This window comes from Ambystoma mexicanum, chromosome 6p (assembly GCF_040938575.1).
Source record: "Ambystoma mexicanum isolate Mex_15411 chromosome 6p, UKY_AmexF1_1, whole genome shotgun sequence".
NCBI lineage: Eukaryota > Metazoa > Chordata > Amphibia > Caudata > Ambystomatidae > Ambystoma > Ambystoma mexicanum.
Genome location: NC_090935.1, coordinates 947,174,188 through 947,191,049, shown reverse-complemented (window position 1 = coordinate 947,191,049; position 16,862 = coordinate 947,174,188).

Here is a 16,862-nt window from a genome sequence, read left to right as displayed (position 1 = left end):
GTTGGCCTGAGGTTTCAGGGTGGGCCATGGCTCCGGAGAGGTTAGGGTCCCTAGTGTCGCTCTCCGTTTCTTGAAAGCGGAATGCTTGCAGGGTTTTCCGCCAACTCATAAGGTCCTGCTGATACCCCGCTGCGGGGTTCGCTGCAGTGTGGGGGAACCCTTGGAGGGGCTCTTCGCCGCCCCGGGGCCAGCCGGTTGTGCGTATCTCGGGTGGGGCTTGTGAGTGGTGGTTGTTCCCCTGTGGGGAATAGGGCAGCCCCCAGGCGGGCACTCGCCCCACCAACTGGGGACGGGGGCCTCTCACCTGGGTTGCGGGTCGCTGCCGGCAGTGTTCTTCAGGGTGGAGGAGCCACCATTGCCAATTCACCGTCTCCTCCAGGAGTTGTCCACTGTCAGACAGGCAACCACCCTGAGGCTCGGCCCAGGGGCCTCACCCTACTATGCCTTGGTTCGTGTGGTTCCCCGTCGCTGGCCCTCCGGATAGGGGCTGTTGTTGAGTCCCTGGGTGGATCCCAGACGGGGGCGGCACACTCCACTCCCCCCTGCTGGGCCTCAGTGGCCAGATCGAGCTATGAGGCCTCTCCACAGTGCGTGGTGGAGTTCGCCGCCTCGGGGATCGTGGAGGGGCTGGTCCGCTTCTTACCCGGAGCGATGCGTTGCGGGGGGCCTCCTCGCCTAGGCCCTCCCTGGTGGTGTCTGGCCACCGGCGTTGTCTCCAGGGGCCGACCGCGCCACCTCTCGGGGCCCGGAGCCGGATCCGGGATCACATGTCTCCCCCGACCAAGGGCGGGTGGGGGAGCTGCTGCAGATCCCCGCCTGGCGAATGCGACTCTGCGGTCGCACGCCCCCCACTACCGGAGCCGGGGGGATGGGATCCCCGCCTAGGCCTCCCCTCCGCGGAGGGCTCCTCCTCTTCCACCACAGCCGGGGCTGGCACCCGCTCTGCTGCGTCTCCGTCACCCTCCGAACTCCGGTTCCGCTTGGGCTTGGGGCTCTGTTCTTTCGAGTGGGGGCGTCACGGGGGGTTACCAGCTCGATTCCACCAGATGAGTTCGCCTAGGGGTTTCGGGAGGGCTCACTCCCCTAGAAAGGCCCAGCCTCGGCGGGAACTCTGCGATCAGGCAGCCATTGCCTGTGCGCCCCCTGGTGGCCTCCCTCACTGCTTTCTTAATGAGTTTTCTAGGATACCCTTGTGTACTTAATTTCATATTCAATTTCTCAGCTTCGTCAATGAAGGATTGTTTAACTGAGCTATTTCTTTTCAACCTCAGGAACTGCCCCAGGGGGAGATTGTCAGGTGTATGTTTTGGATGGAAGATTGTATACAGTAACAACAAATTCTTATCCGTTGGTTTATGAAAAGGTTGTCTATTAACAGGCCTAGTGTTGAGTCCACTCATATTGGAATATCCAAGAAATGTATCCCCATGTTAGTGGAGTTTGCTGTGAACTGCAGATCTCTAACTTGATTATTTAGCCGCTCAGTGAACGCTTTTAACTCATGTGAATTTCCGTTCCACACTAGCAGGACGTCATCAAAATAATGCTTCCACAGTCTCGTATTATATTTACATGGATTAGAATCTGTGTATATTATGCTTTCTTCAAATCTTTCATCGTACAGATTTGCCACACTGGGCAAACCAGTGGCTCCCATAGCTGTGCCATGTCTTTATCGATAAAAATCAATGTCAAATCGGAAGTCCTTTTCTATCAAGCCATCTTTACACACCATAAAACAAATGTATTATTGGAACGTTTAGAATATAATAATTCTAATAACATGTTCAGTGTCTATTTCTGAGGTATCATGGTATAATGAGAGGCTACGTCTAGCCCAACCAGAATCTCTTGTTTGTATCAAAGTCAATCACCTCAGTTGTGTCTTGCACATATGATTTAATTTCTTTAATAAATGTTTTCAGGTAGACATCAGCAAACTTCGACAGGTAGACATCAGCAAACTTCGATAATGGTTCTAATGCCGAATCTATCCCTGAAACTACAGGGCAGCCTGGAGGATTCTGCATTGAGGAGTTTTTGGCAGAATATAACATTTAGAATAGTGGGTTAATCTTTCATAAGGAACAATGCTTCTAGTTTGAAAATCCAGTCCTGATTTGCTGCTTTTTCGACTTTCTGTTTAATAAGTCCCTTGTGCCTATCTGTTAGATCACCATCGAGCTTTTCATAGCACATCTCATTTTGCAATTGACCTAAACACTTGTCAACGTAGACCTTCCTATTTATGATAACAGTGGCCCCTCCTTTGTTAGACTTCTGCAAAACAATATCTTTATTCTCGGTCTAACTCAATATAATAATTCTTTAATCTTTTGTGACATTTTGAAACTGTCTTTTCTGGCCAATTGATCAATTTCCTCATGCACTCTTCTTTTGAAGATTTGTGGTTCTACCCAGTGGCTTGTAGTGGGGGGGCAGGAAGTGGAGGGGTTAGATAGGCTGTGTTTAACATTATTTGGAAAAAAAAAGTTTGAGATGGATTTTTTGCATCGATTGATACAATTCTAGTGAAATAAAATGTATAATGTTCTTTCACGGGCACAAAACCTTGCCCTTTTTCTGGAAACCTAGTTTCATCAGAGTTAGGTTATAGCTTGACAAATTAAATATAAGACTCTTCTGCTCCTCATGATTCTGGGTGTGTTCTCTCCCACTTTGCTCGCATCTGATCTTTCTCTAAATAATTTTGTTCTGGGCCACTACCTCTTCTACCTCTATTCTGTTGTTGTTTCTTCTATTCCATTATCCCATATCTATATCTTCCTCGCTGCATAAACACCCCATCCCCCTTGCTAGTGAGTCACATCCTCAAAAAGGCTGTCATCATTTGTGCTTACTGATGTATTTCTGAATCTTGCTCTTTTTTTAGTGCCATTTTGTTGTGTTTCCTCTCCACTCTTACTGGTATCATATCCCTCTTGAGTATTTCTAAAGACTTCCTCATGACTAAAACTAGATAAATCTTTCTGAATGCGTTGTATCCTCGAGTCGTGAATTCTTTAAATTCTTCAATCCCTCCAATTATTTAATCTAATCATTTTTTAAACACATCTAATGACTCAAGTTTTTTTAATTTCTTCCTTCATAGTTTATAGATCCAATGTAATCTTATCTGTTGTTTCTTTTGCCGTATCAATGATAAGAATAACACAATCTCTTCTGCATTTCATTGTGATGTAGTTCCACTGTACTAAAAAGTTCTTATCAAGGAAGAGTATGGGCTCATTTCTCACCACTAGGCCTTGTGGTAGTGTCCCATTCCACAAATATTCCAGCATTATTGATCCATGCAGTTCGGTTTCAACTAATCTTTTCTTAAGTCGGAGTAATTCATCCTAATTGCTTAAGATATATATATATATATATATATATATATATATATATATATATATATATATATATATATATATATTAAAACCATCTTCTCCAAACAGTGAATCTCTCGTTAGAAGCTCGGGGGATATTACAGTTACTATAAAAGGGCTTCTCCATGGGAGGCTATGACCCATTGGCACAGGACAACACAACATTACACACTGATAGGCACATGCTTTCTTGATACGGGTTAATACACAATTACAAACATTGACCCGTGATCTTGTGAGTGCAGCAGCATATGAAATCAAACACAATTACATGTCATGTTTTGTGCAGGAGGGAAGATTTTAAAAAACACACATGACGTTTTAGAGCATGAGAATATGACATCACATCCACTGACACAAGCATGTTTGGCATAAGAGAATACACATTCACATACATAGAACTGTGATTTGTTGGCAACAGAGAATATGAAATCACAAACATTGAATTTCTTTTGGCACAGGAGAATATGAAATCACAGCCAGATAGAGAATCATGCATGTAGGCACTTCTATGCTAACTGTGCTTATCTCTGGCAGTGATGTCAGTACCCAAGAAATTAATGGAAAAGTTGTCAGTGCATGGTCTTTATGGTATTATCTAGCAATGGTCTGATTATGTTAATCAGGTTCCATATAATGTAACAACGAAAGAATCAAATTGCACACACTTTGCATGACAAACATCTCTACTGATAACGTTTGCAGGACATAACAGCTTTATTCAATTAAAGGACTGTATTTGCAATATTCATTGTAGATAGATAAAGCTTTTGCATTGTAGTGGAGACCATGGGACATTACTACAATTCATCTGCAAGATTAGAAATCTGAAGGAGTTTGGAACAGCACCTGGGGGTAGGATGAGAGAGTGAGGGGTTTGGGTGGTCAGGCTGTGGTGGGAGGTTTCACCCCATTAGATGATACAGAAGTGCGTATTGACATCATGAAAATACCTACAAGTTGATAGAAATGTAAACAGAGCCAAAGATTCACATCTTTCATGGCTGTGTCTGATCTTCAATGTCAATCTAGTTACATAGTGTTCTAAGCCATGCCATGTGAACTCAAATCCTTCACAAGCCCATGTTTATTACACAGGGAATACCATCATTTAACATGGAAAATCCATTTACAACGTGTGGCCATAAAAGCGTTTGACTTGGAATACCTTGAGTAAGGTGGATCAGTGAACCTGCAGCCATTGAGAACATAATAGTATTCCAGGTAAGTCACACCTTCAGTCCCATAATTTTGTCAATAACTGGCAAGATTTGAGTCCACGCGCAGTGAACCTTGTGACAGCCATGTCACTGTCAGTAATCTACTACAGGTGCAGACAATTACATTTCTGAAGCTCACCCTTCTTCAACTTTCGTTGGAGGCAGGTCACATTTTGGTGGTTGAAGCAATTCATTTGTGTGATCTTTGATGTTGTTGAGGTGAAGAACACCTGCTCCCGCTTCTGATTGATCCTCACTGATCAAGTACCACTCCACTCTCTTCCTCCCATGTCTCTTCTACTGTCCCTTTAGGTGTTGTCTCTCAATCACCTCTCATGATTTTGCATATGTGCGACATGCATAAATATCATACCTACAAGAGCACTCCATTTTCATTCACAAAAAGAGCTTCCAACCTGACACACATGAATAGTCCCTGCCATATCTGCTTGATACTAACAATGTCTATGGGGTCATTATAGACTGCGATGTCTGCATCATTAAGTCCAATTCTACTCTCAATATCATCAAATTATCTTACTCCTGACCCTCCAAATAGTTGTTCAGTATTAAAAAAAAACATCTTCTAGGCCACCCAATTTAAGTTACCTTAATGTATTGATTGTGCCAGATCAGTTCTTGCCCAAAAGCGGCCTTGGCTTTTGATGTCAAAACCTCAAAGTGGTGTGAGAATGTGGACTTTTTATATAAAAACCTACAATATGATGTCAATAACAGAGCATACCATGGCAATACCTGCCAAATGTGGTACTCTAAGCATATGATAGAAACAGCTGATAATTGATGTGAATACCTGGCCATGTCATGCCAATGGCTGACAAATGCCTATTTAATATATATATATATATATATATATATATATATATATATATATATATATATATATATATATATATATATATATAAAAAGAAGACGTCCTGACTGACTGACTGACTCATCAACACCCAGCTCAAACCGTTTAAACTAGAATTGTGAAATTTGGAATCTGCATTGTTTTCATGACGTAGGCACCCACCAAGGAATGATTATTGGAAATTTCGTCCCTAAAATGGTGAAAAGGGGGGGTGCATTTTAGACTGACTCATCAATGCCCAGCTCAGACTGTTTAACCCTGGAACGTGAAATTTGGAAGGCACATTGTTTTCATGACATAGGCACCCACTAGGGAAGTATTCTGAGAAATTCTGTCCCTAAGGAGGTGAAAAGGGGGGGTGAATTTTTTATGAGTTTACCTATATCTCAAAAAATGAAAATGTTACAGACGTGAATATTGGTATTTAGATTCTTCTTAAAAAAAATTGTGAAACACGTGTTTTACCATTTTCCAAGAATCCAGTTATGGGAGGTAGAAAAGGGAGGTGAATACTTGTGAAGGATACCCATATCTCACAAACTGAAGATGTTAGAAAAGTACAAATTCACATTTTAAATCTTCATTAGAAAGTAAGTTTCGGAACTGCTTCTTAAAATTAGTAAACAAGAGTATCACGTATTCGAGAGCAAAATTGTCACCCCTTCCGACTTAGGCCCAGTCGTCAATTGCCTAGCAGACCTCACATCCAAAATGTACCCTGACATAAAAATCTAATGGAGAAATCTACAGAATGATTATGGGAACGTGCCATTTTAACGCCAAAGAACAGCATGGCTACTGTAATCAATACGATACTTATTAATTCTTCTGGTGGAATCCAAATGGAGTCCAAATCTGGGAACTCAGTGGTTGGAAGTGATGACGCAGTCCACAGCCCCATTGATCTCTTGAACACTTTAAAAACTCCTAGTCTGCCCGAACACATACTTCTTCTTAAAGTGGGAGCACCCGTGATATTATTGCGGAACCTCAACCCACCTAAGCTCTGTAATGACACCAGATTGCGAGTGAAAGCTCTCCACAGAAATGTGATTGAGGCTGCGGTGCTAATCAGTTCTGGCCAGGTGGAGTCTGTGTTCATACCACAAATTCCTCTTATACTTTCAGAGTATCCGTTTGAATTCAAAAGACTTCAGTTCCTCTTAAGGGTTTGTTTTTTACCATGACCATCAGCAAATCTCAGGGGCAGACTTTAAAGGTAGCAGGGATTTACCTAAGGGAAGACTGCTTCTCACATGGGCAATTTTATGTGGCCTGTTCCAGAGTGAACTCGACCTAACTTTCTGTTAATCCAAGCACCTGAAGGGAGAACCTCTATTGTGCCAAATCCTCAAATCCGTGCGAGCGACAGATAGTGAGTACATACACTATTGTCTTTCAAAATATGTTTCGGGCTTGCATTGAAGCAATGTGTCTCTTTGGCACTGCAAACTAATTGCTGTTTGTTTCCTGTCACGTTTTACAGATCTTAGCAAAAATGAGTTTCACATTTTTGTTCAATGTGAAATACTTCTCAAAATGTTTTCCCAATGGAATTCTCCATGCCCCTTTAGGGTGGTATTGCTAGAGCAATGGCACTATGGCAGAAATGTCACTACTGCACCTTGGTCTGATTCACAACGTTTTGCATGGTAACAGATCAATGCCCTGAGTATCTCAGATGTGTTCCTGCTATTTTTGACCTGATTCACAACCATAACACTAGACCAAATTCACTGTTGCCTGGAGCACCTTTCAGATGTCCTTGAGTACATTTTTGTGAATCACATTTGCACATGAGTAGCTCAAAGGTGCTCGAAGCAGCTCCCAGTTTGCTCCAGTTTTATGTTTCGTGAAAAAGCCATAAAGTAGCAGTGGCACATGTGTGATGCTCAGCGCACCAAGTGGTTTGCTTCCGTGCACATTTTTCTGAATCCCACCTGCTTAAGGCATGCACCTGGATAAAGTTTGCCCTAGTCCTAGTCATTGGGCCTCATACATAAATGCGATTAAAGGATAGTTTTTGGGTTTTTTTCTTCGCTAGGGCTAGTCCTAATTGCAATTGCACCGATGCAAAGTGAATGTAATATGGCTCTTGATGTGTTTTTAAGCAAACTACTTTGGATTAACACACACGCTCAAGGCTCGTAACATATCTCCTATATGGCATAGGATAATTGTCTTCTACTAAATGGGTAATAATAGTATGAACCAACAATCAAATGGCGAGCTTAGCATGCAAGTGTATTATTAATCTGCATTTTATTCTTCTATAGAGAGAAATACTCCATGCACTCCGTTTCACAACATTCATGACAAATATTGAAAGCAGCAAAGTTTGCAACGAGCCCATCCCGCCACGTCCTGTATATAGGCCAATTCACAGAAGCGTGAGCGCTAAATGGATTTCGAAATCCTTGGAATAAGGTGTCCCCTTTCAAGACCTTTCCTTTACTGTGGCTAGAGAAACATTTTGGCGAAATATGCCCGTGACAAACAGAATTATTCCAAAGGCCATGTCTGAATCCGCGGCGCATTATCCGAGCGTCGCCAACGCAGGATAGGAGGAACCGGGGCAGTTAGATCCCAGGCGCGCGCGGCGTCTCCTCATAATGCGGCGATAAGGCCTGTGAAAGGGCAGAGTTAATGTGCTCATTACTGCCTGATAACTCGGCAGGCTTCTCACAGCCTCTGCTTGGAATGCACGAGACAGCCAGGGAATACCATTTGCAAATAAATCAGCAGCGCCGAGAAGGCGCCTTATCTTGTGTCCTTTCTTGACATTTGTCCAAAATAAAGGAGACACAGCAGCATGGACCATAATCATTTCAAGTTGCCTTTGAGCTGCGGGTCCAAAGTTTGCTTTATCAAAGAACACCAGAATCACACACTCCCAGCTCCTTGCTCGATGCTGTGGATGCATACAAATGGTGTGCCTTTGCAAATAGAAGGCGGACTACAAGACTTCCTATCATTTCAATCTTTTATTATTCTGTGCTTTTTTTTTATCTGTGTATCATAGTAAAACAAGAAGGTTTTTGTTCAATACAATTTGACAAATTATGCAAGAAGTCATGCAGTTATGCTGTATTGAACCTACAGGTGAACAGAATATTAGTACATACCCTCCAAATATCGACACATGATGTACCGTTTTTTTCAAGGTAAAAAAGTACTTGCATTTAAAGCTCATAAACTCTCAATTTTTATTTTGAAATAGAACTATGAATGTTTTTTCTCGTAGTACATTTTCTGAAAGTAATAAACTTCGTATAATTACTTTAAAAATATTGTTATGGGGAAAACAAAGAACGCAGCATACAAATAATACAAAATCAGTTGTTTTAGAGGAATGGACCCTCAATATGGAAAGATTATCAGGATACTGCCGACTGGAAAGCACCACCTGGCAATGTGCACCACCCATGTGCACTACTAGCTGGGGCAGTTGAGCATTGCGACAGCCAGCAGGTTACCCTTTCTGAAGGAGCACAACACTCAGCCCCATCCAATGGAGTGATGGAGCCATGCCATATGGAATGTGCTTCATCCTGAATTATTGCATTTTTGGGGTATTACAGTGCAGGCATTTGAAGGGGAAACACTGAATCCTAGTACTGTGTCATTAATTGGTAAATTCATTTTGATTTTGTGTTGGTTGCATCGTTGTCGATAGAACCAAGCAGAATTAATTGCATAGAACATTAGGTGATCACAATCAAAGAAGAGAGACATTGATAGAATTGGTGAGTCCTATTTACTTTGTGAAGGAAATGCAAGGAGAAGGAACTAATAGAATAGGGGGGTAATTATGAAAGAAAGGCCAAGGAGTCAGGTTATGAATGCTGATGGGCAGGGCGATCCATAAGTGAGACCTGGCGTCTGAGAACCTGCGCCCCTCTTTTCTTGCATCAACTCTGGGAACGTTCAACAAAGACTCTTGTTGGGGGTGGCGCTGTGGAGCAGCCCAAGATGGCTGCTTAGCTTTTGAGCTCCGTGCGGCTCCGGCTTACATCTGCTAACATCTGCGAGTATCGGAGCCTCCTACACTTCTGTTGCGGCTGGCCAGTTGCCCCTGTCTACTAGGCAGCTCCTGGCGAAATCCTGGCCTTATTTGGACATTGGGAGGCCGTCTGCGGCCATGTTTCGTGTGAGGCCTCGGACTGACTGGGGCTGCGGCATTTACCCGGACCTCGCCTCCTCTTCCCTGCACGCTCGGCGGGCCGTGGGCCGCGCGGGGAGCGGCCCGTGTGCTTGTCTCTCTCCCCGGGGGCCCCGCGCAGCGGTCCATTGCCTGGCCGGGAGGCTGGGACTGAACCAACAGCTGCGGCGGTCCCCTCCCGGGATACGCCGCCACACCAACACTCGGCTGCCGGGGCCGTCGCGGGAGCGCGCCCCGGCCCATTCCTGTGCTTCTGGGGCTGAAGCCTCCGTCGCTGTGCTGCGTGCCGCCCGGTGGAGCGGGCGGGCTGGGGAGCCTGAGCGCGGACGGGGGACTGCGCTGTCGAGGTGAGGAGCGGAGGGGGGACGTGCTTTGAAGGGGGTGCGGTGCCCCCGGCCTCTACCCGACTTGCAGCCCCGCGCGCCTGGGCCGGTCCACTCTCCTCGGTCCACGCAATCTGGGGAGCGGGATCCCCTATGACTGTACCTGCCTTGCCTCCGACGCTGGACCACAACGCCTACATCCTGGATGCCCTGGGGGCGCTGGGCGATTGTTCTTTGTTCTGTGGAGCCGGGCTCCCTGGCGGTGGGTGCTCTGCGGGCCCGGCCCCCACGCCCTGCACCCATATTGGAGAGCGCCCTCCGCTTTAATAACGCTGCATCTGCTTGACGCCTGCTGCCTCCCCTGGGCTGGCGCCCTCCGGCCTGTGTCCCCAGGAGCGGCCGCGGATTCTTAATCTGCCAGCGGCCACCCTGTCTTTGCCGCAGCCGGGGCCTGCGGGCTCCACTGGGTCCCTGCTGCTGTGAGCACTGAGGGCCGCCTGATAGACTGCATAGCCCGGACGCGGGCTCCCTCATCCTGCCCATCCTGCTTAACTACCTGTCTCTCTTCAGGTGTGGGTGTGCTCCCTCGCCCCCCCGCCCTTCTCTGGCCGCGCCTGGACATCGCCTGTGGCCCGCTCCCGTCGGGGGCCGCGCAATCACCGGACTTGCCCTGCGGGCACCTCTACCTCCCTGGGGGGAGGTCACTACTGCTGGCCGGCGTCGGTGCACCTCGCTCAGCGCTACCAGTGTTATCTGCATCTACATCAGTGGAGGCCTGGCGGGCTTGCCGTCTGTCTTCCATGGCCTGATTTGATCCCTGAGCCCCACGCCTCTTGTTTCCTCACGGGCGACGTTCATTGACCACGTTGGCTTTTACCACCATCCAGCATGCCGAATAAACCGAAGGGGAACACCAAGGGAGGATCTATGGATAAATTTGCAAGAGCGGTTTCAAGGACTGATGCTTGCTCATCGCCATCCTCGCCAGAAGAATCTGGGGTGGAAGCACACGCCGGAACATCAGGACCTGACCTCACAGTCATCATGGAGTCGATGGCCAAAAACTTTGCCTCTTTCCACGAGAAATTGGACGATATAAATGCCAATGTTGCCTCGCTCAAGACACGTGTAGATCAAGCTGGGACTCGAATAACAGAGGCTGAAAGTAGGATTTCTACAAATGAGGATGAAATACACGTACTGCAGTCCACGGTTGCAGCCCTGTCACGTGACATGAAGGCGGTTAAGTCTAAGTGTGATGACTTGGAATCCCGCTCCCGCAGAAATAATCTACGCATTATTGGTGTTCCCGAGAACGCACTCAAAGGGCGCATGGAGGATGCTATCAAGAGCTTGCTCAAGGATCTGCTGGACAATCCAGCCTTGTCACCGCATTTTACAGTCGAGCGTGCACATCGGGCATTATCCCCTCGCCCCAAGCCTGGTGACATTCCGAGACCCATCATCGCCAGGATCCTAAACTACCGGGACAGGGACCTTATCCTACGTTTGGCACGGGAGAAGGGAGAGCTGAGCCTGGAAGCCAATACCGTCAGGATTTTCCCCGACTTTTCAGTTGCGGTTCAGCAGGAGAGGCGCCAATTTCTTGGCGTTAAAAAGCAGCTCAGGGAACGCAATGTCCCATACGCTATCCTATTCCCGGCTCGACTGAAGTTGACTCACAACGGAAAACTCTACTTCTTCACGGTCCCCGAGGAGGCAGTGAAGTTCATCGAGTCGGAAATACCATTGCATAATCCAAGAAATGATCCCGCGGCTGCCGTGTGAACACTCCCTGTAGTGCCCTATTCTCTTTATAGTTTACCTCCTCTCATCTGGAATGTGATGGTGGCAATACTGTACTGCAACCTCAGCAATTTAGACCCTGTGAATGGCCATCCGGCCTGGGGTTTACCTTGGTCCCTTGGACATTACTCCTTGCTCCTCGTACACTGTATGGTCCTGCTTGAGTTCATTTACTGTTCCTCCACTACCATCTGATCTCATCTGTGTGCTGAGGAATCCGGGACCTGAGCTTGGATCCTTTACTGCAGAACTTGACTCGACGGCACATGCCGTCCTATATGATGCTTAAGAAGCCGTCCGCACGGCTACAGCGCCCCCACTGCGTTTGCAATGTTCGTGTTTGGTTTGCTGTTAAGGCTGTTAAGGCTGGGTGGCCCCTGTTGGGCCAGATTATGGGCATATCCCCTTTGGGTAGCGCTCCGACTCCGGTCTGTTTGCTGGCCCCGGCGCTGGTTTGGCTGGGGACTCAGGTTTTGGGTGGGGGACAATTCCCACTGCAAGTTGTGGGTGGGCAGTGAGGGTGGTGGGTGGTGATGTTGGGAGTTTTTGGGATTGTATTACAAAGGACGGGGGTAGTATGGCAGAAAGCGCGACATTGGGGCACCCTTGTGGGGACTCCATTAAATCACTAGCTAGACTCCGGCAGAGAGTATGGGATGTACCCTAGTTTCATGTAATGGCGACTGTAGAGATGTCTTGGAATGTTCGGGGTCTTAGTAACTACACCAAAGCTCGTAAAATTATGGCCTACGCCAACAGGCATAGCTGTAAAATTTTGCTCCTGCAGGAGACGCACTCTGAGGGCCACTTGGCCAGATGCATGGCTCCATCTTGGGGCCCCAATAGATATTTCACCTCCTACTCGTCCCGGGCCGGGGGGTTCTGACGATGGTTCATAGGTCGCTCAAGTTTGCACTCCACAAGAACTATGTAGATCCAGAAGGAAGATATGTTATCCTACATTGCTCATTGGCCAATAGGGAATACTTGCTGGTTAATACATATGGTCCTAATGTGGACTCTCCTGAATTTGTCGATCGGGTGGCAGCGATATTACTGGGCTATGTGGGAGTGCAGATCATCTGGGGTGGGGACATGAATTTCATAATGGATACCACACTGGATAGAACGGGCACTGCCCCTAGATTGCTTTCTGGTGCGTCGCGTAGACTCTTAGCGCATAGTGCGACGCTAGATATTCGAGATGCATGGCGGGTAATGCATCCGTTAACGCGTGAATATACTCATTATTCCTCTGTGCACGACAGCTCCTCGAGAATTGACATGTTTTTCTTGTCTAGTATGCTCCTGGGAAGGGTGGCTGAGACTCGGATTTTGGTGCGCACCTTATCGGATCATTCTCCTATCCAGCTGTCCGTGGACCTGGGAGTTCCTGCTCCCACAATTAACACATGGCGCTTCAAGTCTTCAGCCCTGCAGGACATAGTATTCAAGGCGGATATTCTTGCAGACATACAGTCCTACTTTGAGTTTAATCTATCCCAGTCCACTTCCCTGGGGGTCCGTTGGGAGGCCTTCAAAGTCTTCATCAGGGAAATGTCCATACCGAGGGAGGCGGGAGTACTCAGAGCCATACGAGCAGCTCTTACCCGCTCCGAAACCAAATTACGTGACCTGGAGAGCGCGCATCCTACCTCTGTTGACCCAGCCACCCTTTCCCGGATTAGTGAGGAGCTCCAAGTTTTTAATGAACAGGCCATCAGGGAAGTTCAATATTTCAGTCGCCCACAGGCGGCCCGCAAATACGGTGAAGGGGACAGGCCGGGTAGGACACTGGCTGCAGTGGCCAGGGGCGAGTGGGGTCATACACAGATTGCTAGCATTAAGGACAGGTCAGGGTTGGACCAACTGACTGATCAACAGATTCTGGAAGTTTTTGCAGACTTCTACACTGACCTATACTCCCAGCCCCCTGAACATAGCGAGTCTCAAATGCGTGACCTCCTCAGCCAGATCCCCACGACACTCATTTCTCCCGCAACTAAAGACCAATTAGACTCCCCCATTCTGTTGGACGAAATAGTCGAGGCAATATCCAATTTCCCTAAGGGAAAAGCTCCTGGTCCGGACGGGCTGACAGCAGAATTTTATCAGGAGCATGTGGCCATTTTGGCCCCCAAATTACTGGAAGTTTGGAACGAATCGCTCCGACTGGGCGCCCTCCCTCCGACATTGCGGGAGGCCGTCATTACGGTTCTCCTCAAACCGGGAAAACCTGCTGATGAGTGCGGATCTTACAGGCCCCTCTCATTAATGAATTTGGACACTAAAATATTTGCCAGAGTGATTGCCAATCGTTTTCTTCCGGTCATGTCTTATATGGTGCATGATGACCAATCAGGTTTCGTCCCCGGGAGGTCGACGTCCCACAATATTAGAAGGCTATTTAATGTCATGGCCCGCATGGATCAGGGTGTTAGTGCAGTGGCGGTTACGCTGGATGCCCAGAAGGCTTTTGACATGGTGTCTTGGAAATATACATGGTTGGTACTGGAAAATATGGGTATAGGGCCAAACATGATAGCGTATATTAAATAGCTATATACTTCCCCGGTGGCTAGGGTACGGGTTAACTCCCAGACGTCAGCTCTGTTCCCTCTTTCTAGGGGCACCCGTCAAGGCTGCCCGTTCTCTCCGATCTTATTCGCCCTGGCAATAGAACCAATGGCCGACTATATTAGGGAGTGGCACGCACACCAAGGGATTAGGTTAAAAGACGCCCCTGAAATCGTCTCACTATATGCAGACGACGTGTTACTTTTCGTGAGAGACCCAGATGTGCACCTGGACCCGATCTTACGCGATATCACCCGAATTGGCACATACTCCGGGTTCACTATTAACTACACCAAATCTGAAATTTTCCCTCTTACTAGTTCCACGTCACAACCTGTTACTGAGTACCCGTTGCGTTGGTCCCCGCTGGGGATTAGATATTTGGGGGTCCAGGTGTCTCGGACCAGGGATACACTGCTGGCGGATAACTACCGGGCAGTGGCGGAGCAAGCTGAGGCCAAAATCGTGCGCTGGCGTGTCCTTCCACTGTCACTAGCCGGTAGACTCTCACTGGTGAAAATGATCCTGCTCCCTGAGTTATTATATATCTTCTGTAATGTCCCCGTCTGGCCAGGTAGGAGATACTTTGCAAACCTCCATAAAACACTTGCACAATTCCTCTGGCATTCTGGTGCGGTGCGTAAGAAGTGGTCGGACATGTGTCTGCCCTATGACAGAGGGGGCTTCACAGCCCCGGACCTGCTAAAATACTGGACGGCTGCCCAGGCACAATTCGCTTCATATTGGTACCCTGGACCCCCACCCCACCCTCACATCAAGTTGGAGGTCCTGGCGGGGGCACGCTGTAACATAATGTCTCTGATTCTGAATAGGAAGTACAAACCGGATTCGCCTATCGATCCCGTCCGGACCACCGTACAGGCCTGGGGCCAGCTGTTTGAAACCTGTGATGAACAACACCCATATTACAAGTGGCTCCCCGCCTGGAATGTTCCCGGGCTGGAACCCACGCACGACATCGCATTGGCGCGGCACTGGGAGGCGTTGGGTTACCGTGCCCTCACTGACTTTTATCCAGAAGGGCAGTTTATAACACTGCAGACGTGGAGGCCGGGGCATTCTGGTTCAGTTATGGAGCTGCTGCAGTTCTACAGGCTACGCGCAGCCTTCCGCAGCGCGTGGCCTGACTTTCCTGCTGAACCCCGGGACTCCCCTGGAGTTGCCTACATTGCTAATTCGGGAGGTGCACGCGGAGTGGTCTCCTCATTATATAAACTGTTGCTGTCTGCCGCCCCTCCCTGACCATCCAGGGCACGGGAGGATTGGGCCGCTGAGCTGGAGACGGAACTTACTGACCAACTGTGGGGAAAAATGTGCTCTCATACCAGTGGGGTGTCCTTGAACTTCCGTTACCGCACCATACAATATAAACTGCTCAACAGGCTGTATTATACACCGGGTAGAATATCAAGATTTGCACGCTCTGATCCCCGGCTCTGCCCTCGCTGTGGTGCCGAGGGTGCTGACCACCTACACATGTTCTGGGCCTGCCCGGAGCTGGCCACAGTCTGGTCTAAGATCATACAGATATTGTCTGCAATTATCGACTCCGTGGTCGACCTCGACCCGCTGGGGGCATTGTTTGGGGTGTGGGGTGCTGGGGAGCCTAGAGATGTGGTTAAGTTCCTGAATGTGAGTTGTGTGGTGGCCAAGAAATGTGTCTTGCAGGGTTGGAAGAGCTCGACCCCCCCTACATATCAAAAATGGCTGAATCTGCTCACGTGGTCTCGGAACTGCGAGGAGGGATTCCTGGACATGCTCCCGACCCGTTCCCGTCCCCATAATATTTGGTCTGCCTTCAATAGCTATCTGAATAGTTTAAATGACACCTCCTTGACGGGCTGGTCCTCCCGGTCCTCTCCAATTGCTGTCTAAGATGTTGGTGACTCATGTTTTGTTGCTAATTGACCTCCGCTGCCTACCTTCTGCATATAAGTCCATGTATCCATGTATATGTATACTGAATGTGTTCTTATTGTCCCGATGTAAGTGTGTATGCTATCTGCCTCTGTCAACAAAAATAAAAGTTTAAAAAAAAAAAAAAACCAAAGACTCTTGTGATGTAAGTTATTCTGGGGGACTCAGTCCACCAGCAGGGAGGAGAGACCAGAGGTCTCACTCTATGTGAGGGGGCTAGTGTGAACCATCCACTCACTGGTGGTACTGACACCACCAGACGACACATGTGAGAAAGGGATTGTTTACCATTCGTCCGATGGAGGGGAATTTGCTTGGTATGTCATACAGTTCATTGCCCTTTAAGACATAATTGAAGACCCCACAACCATGCAATAAAAAAGCCAAAGCTTTACACTTCCAGTCTCCAAAGACTCCCCTTCATGATGCTATAATCATCTTTATCTAACTACTGCAGAACCGGAAAAAAGGTAGATTTTGTTCAGATTCTTGGGAGTTCTGCTGCGGTGCTCCAATCATCTGTAGTGGGTCATCATCAAAGTGGCAACCCCGCACGCTTGGTATTGAGGAGT